This window comes from Solanum pennellii, chromosome 3 (assembly GCF_001406875.1).
Source record: "Solanum pennellii chromosome 3, SPENNV200".
Classification (NCBI taxonomy): Eukaryota; Viridiplantae; Streptophyta; class Magnoliopsida; order Solanales; family Solanaceae; genus Solanum; species Solanum pennellii.
This window is the reverse complement of record NC_028639.1, coordinates 21,801,080-21,806,763: the sequence shown is the minus strand read 5'-3', so window position 1 is coordinate 21,806,763 and position 5,684 is coordinate 21,801,080. Positions and strand designations below refer to the sequence as shown.

The following is a 5,684-nucleotide window of genomic DNA, read 5'->3' as shown; positions in this document are numbered from 1 at the left end:
ATTATTTGCTATCTTGAACAATTAACTGAAGACATGTTTACAGCTCAATTTACAGATTGCCGGTTTGATAAGACTGTTTTCCCAAGACTAAGGGGAGAAAATAGTGAAATAAAAAATTGTGGAAATTTTATCATTATCTCATCTTGATCCATGTTCTTATATTTGTGAGTAAGAAGTACAAATGTCACGATCCAAACCATCGTGATTAGCACCCGCACTAACCCTCTAGCGGGAGAACCATTACTACAATCCAACCAAGCAACTTAACCAAAACTAAGACAATAAAGTTATGGAAACAAGTTTAATTAACTAAACAAATGTGGAATTTAATGCCTAGAACCTGAAAGTCATTATACCAAAACTCTAACAGGATTCATAAGTCTAACAGAATATCACCTAAAGCACTAGTCTAAGTCCGAATAGAATGGACTGTACAAAAAGATAACTCAAGGTAGCCCGGAAGAACTAGCTTACCCTTGAATTCGAATGTTCACTGATCTTCTAAGCAATATCTATCAATAGCCACTGGAAAGATGCCATGTACTCAACAAAAGTCTGTAGTGATAGGATCACGCGGCTATCCCACTATGTGAAACATATATAAGTCAAAGAAACAATATAACCATGTAACATACCGTATCTTCATAGCATAAAAGAACCACAACACAAGCATTCTTAAAGTCCACTTGTGCAATGCATAAATGGGGTCCCACTCCCCCACTCACACTAAGTAGAATTATTTGAGAAGTCATAAGTCACAGTTCATAAACATCATAAGTAGTTCCTCATCTCACGGAACCCAATGCAATGGTCCTCTCATGGAACCCAAACTCAAATTCTGAATGCACCGGTGTGGTACCCGATCCCCGTTAGATTATCAAAACGTGGCAATCCAATCCAATAGTTGTGTCAGAACTTGGAAACGTAATCCAATATTTATGTCGAAACGTGGAAATCCAATCCAAGTTAGCTTGCTTAAATATGGCAATTCGATCCCATCAACACACCACAATCACATGCACAAGTACATCATCAAGATCATACAACAAAGGTGATTCATGGCTTACAATTATTCGTTCATACTCATTTACATAGTGTGTGGTCAATAATGCAACATTTTCATACATACATACATGCATACATACATACATTGTAATGAAGCAATAATAAACATTTATCACACCAACACGAAATCACAACCATCACCTACCTCAAATCCAAGCTTGAATCCTCTAAGGCACTTGAATCTTCCCTTTCAAGATTATTTTATATTGTTCTAGGTCTATAACAATTAATATACGCAAGAATCAACAATCAAAGGTCTAATTATCCGGATGATAACAAACCCAATAACCCTAGACCAACCCAAGATCCTAAAATCCAATTTATGGCATAAACATAATGACATAAACATAATTTAGATCTGACTGTCTGAAAACCTCTATTAGTATAAGTTGCTAGGACAAGCCCCTAGCTAACTCCAACAGTCTGAAAATTAAAAGTAATAACTGAAAAGAAAGATGAGAGTTGTCCTTGAAATGATGAGGACACATCAATATTGTTGCTTGCTGATCAGAGGTACCACTAACCGCGAGCTAAATACTGAACATCATAACTTGTATTATCAAACAATATAGAAAAAAATGTGTTATTAGTAGTTTTTTGTAACCCTATTGGTGTGAATTAATGAAATGAGAAGGTTACCTTTAATGATAAAGATATTACCATCCTGCCCATTGCTGCCTCTAGTAGAATAGAATGGCACAACACTTGGAGTGGATCCGTCACCAGAATTATCATTATCATCAATAAGAAAATCCAATTTGTCAATCTTCATAATCACATCACTGATGTCATCCTTCTTCAGAATACATCGATGATGCGTTAAGCCAGGAACAAAGGGTGAGTTCTTGAATGAACAACTCACATACCTTAGTGAGCAAAACGGATGATTCAACAACGATCATCCGGATATCCTCGTCCTTCTTCGTGATCTTCTTGATGCGGGTAGGTGGAAGTAGCAGATTATTCTTCAAATTATTAATGTTCTCCATTTCTCTCCGTTTGTCTGTCCAAAACATCTTCACTTGTTCTTGCTTATTTTTCTCAATGTTAAGCTGCCTAACGCCGACTAATTGACCTGCATTCACTGTTGATTGCTCAGAGTTGTTTTCCATGGTGTTTTTTTCTTTGTTTACAAGATCAGACACACAGGGAAGTAGAAGATTGATACATATACACAACTGAGTGTTCTCTATATATATAGAGAGAAATAAATCTAATTATAAATTTTCTGAATCATATTAAATGAATGAGCCTAGACGTTTCTAAATCAACATTCAAGCCTATCAATGGAATAATTTTTTACAATTTATTCATGTGTAACAATAAAATTGTAAGATAATCTTCTTATTAAATACTAGTTAACTCTAGTCAATAAGGTATTTAAGAATGAATGAGCCTAGACATATCTAAATCTACGTTCAAGCCTATTTATGAAATTATTTGTTACGATTTATTCATGTGTAACACTAAAATTATAAGATAATTTTCTTATTAAATACTAGTTAATTCTAGTCAATAAGGTATTTAAGAATGAACCTGAACATTAACAAAAATGATTCTTTTTGAGTTATTCTAAAAAAAATTTTACAATCCTCTGTATATTGCGAAAAGAACAATAATGAATAGAAAGAAATAAAAAGTTTAATAATTAGGCTTTCACGTATATGTACAATGCATCAAATTTGATGTTTGGTAGACTATAAATCATACTTTGATAAAACAAGATTAATTTTATAAAATAATTGATGAAGTTTAAAACTTTTATGAACTAAAAATCCTTTTATAAACTCAGATTTTTATTATATCACTTTACACCCGCACAATCATTGGTTGTCGCGATTTTTGTGCTACCAGGTCATTAGTGTATCTTTATATTCATTAGACCATCTCCAACCCACCTTTTATTTTACTCTTTGTTCTCAATATTTAGAGAGTAAAATAGAGAATGGGCTCTCCAACTCCCCTCTATATTACTCTCTATCCTCCATTTATTGAGAGGTGAATAGTAATTCCCCAAATTTGGAAAACTATTATTCACCTCTCTATTTCATTTTTTGATTAATTCAGTTTTATTTCTATTGTATCATTCAATAAGTATTTGTTATTTGTAGTTAATTTTCTAATATAATATAATATCTAAACACATATTATTGACAAGTTACTATTTTTATTTATACTATTTTTGTTTTCCATGGTGTTTTTTTCTTTGATTTTAAGCTATAATTATTTTTCACTATGACGAATACACAAAATCTACATGATAATTCAAACAATTTACTTTTATGTTATAGTGATAAATTATTAAACTACACTTTTTAATGAGCATGGAAGTTCAAAATGGAATAGGGGAAGTAAATTAGTACACAACAATTGGATACAACATAAAATTATTGATTTAAACAATTTTTAACCACACATAAAAAAAATATGGATAAAAAGTTACTCATTTAAACTCCGTAGTGCATTAATAGAGCATTATGGGAGCAAAGCAACAACTTTGGAAGTCGAGTATTTATGTAAAATTTAAATTAAATTTACGAAAGCATTATTTATTATGTGATTGTATTTCATCAATGATTTCACTTTTTTGAATTGATAGTTAGTATGTATTATACATAATATTTGTTGTATGTTATTTTTTTCAGCAAAATTTAGAATAAAACTAATTTTATATTTATGAAAAATTTGAAAAAAATAAAATTTATATTACACGAATATTATATAGATTATAGGGTAATTATTTGCAAAAAGAAGAATTGAGTTATATTACGAGATAAGAAAATAAAAATAAAATAGGAATAATAATATAATATTGAGGAGAGAGAAAAAGTTTCTTTTTTAGAGAATAAAATAGAATTAGGTTGGAGTTGATTGTGTGAAGAAAAACGTCACATGTCAGCACCACAAAAAGACTTTTAAAATAATTAAAATAAATTAAATGTAAAATGATTAATAATAAATTACTATTATATTTTTTAAAAATAATTTTAAATATGGTGATGTAACGTGTATGTGATTCCTTTTTTGGGGAAGTTAGCTTATTTTTAATTCAAATAATATTAATATTATTAATATAACAAATATATTTTTATAGATAAAATAATTGGACTTTTCAAGGAAACTTAAATTGCAGCCTAAAGTAAATTACATCTTTGAATATATTGTGTTACATATAGAACTTCTTTCAGTAAAAAATTACATTGTTTTGTGAAATTTAAAAATAGATATAGTTACAATTTAACACAACTTCAGAAATTAAACTTGAAGTTCATGTTGTTCGTTCGTGAAAAATACCATTATTGATAATCAATATCTTGAATGATCCAGATCTCAGTTAGTTGTCACCAAAGAAAGGTTTGAAAAAATTATCATACTTTCTCTATGAATGTATCTTCATAATTAGCAATGTAGTTATATATGCATTTTCTTTAAGAATTCTAATTTCTACATAATTGCATTCAATGTTTGTGTTGTATTCAAAATGACATATCTGCAAAATTAAATTATTGTCGCTCTTTCTTTGTTTGTTTTTATTCTTGCTCCATGTTTTTTCACAATTTCAATTATACAAGTATGATTTTCTTTCTATAGCCTATTTTATTTGTTTCTTTTAATGAAAGGAGTGGTTTACATGAAAGAACAAGCATTTAAAGGTAAGATTTGAGATTCACAAGTACTTTTTTTTTCTTATTAATAGGAGTTCTCATTAAGTTTAATTTTTTTTTATATTATAGTTGAGTATTTTTAAGATGTTATTTTGGTTGGAGGTTTAATTTAAAAAATTATATTATCAGCTTTTATTAGAATCCATTTTTTTTATTATATAATCGATTAGATACTGATAAACTTTATCTTGTGGAAATATTTACATTTTTCTCATGAATAGTATGAATGTGTTTTCAATAAAATAATATTTTTTAAAAATATTTATAATCATGTCAACATGAGATTCTAAATCAATAATAATTATAGAACTAATTTATTGTTAAAATATGTTGACTTATGGACCAACACAGTGAACTTATAATATGTTATTTCAAAATTATTTTATGTTAGCACTTCAATATGATCAACCAATAATAATTTCTACATGGAAATAGACAAACACATATTATTAACCTTTATATTGTTATTTTACAGGATCTTACATACCACATATGCTTGCAAATACTAATGCTAAGAACAACAAGAGTTGCCGATAATTACCCAAATGCATAATTATCCGAACACAAAAATAAGTCTCGCAGAATAACTATTTTGCTTATACATGTTCATTAGTTTTATTTGTATGCATGCAAAGTTTTTTATAATTTTTGTTTCTTATATCTTTTGTATATAAATTTGTCAGAAAAAATAGTTTCATTTATAACTCTACATAAATATATCGTAAATGATGTGTACAGTTTTAGAAAAAATCTCCCGAGAAAATTGTAGTTTGAAAATATTTAAAATAATAATTATGAACAAATCAAAAAGAAAAAATATAAATAATTTTTTAAATTTTTTGACAATTAAATAATAAAATTATAATCACTTTGAATTTGAAATGTGATTGACATAATGAACGAATGATCAGTTGTTATTACATATATGAACCTAGTTCATTTGATCTCCAATCA

General features: G+C 28.3%; 1 pseudogene; it reads right to left on the bottom strand.

Annotated features, from left to right (window-relative positions):
* Window positions 1-1,552: 1,552 nt before the first annotated feature.
* On the bottom strand, window positions 1,553-5,281 carry LOC107013261 (annotated as a pseudogene).
* Between the last annotated feature and the right edge of the window lie 403 nt (window positions 5,282-5,684).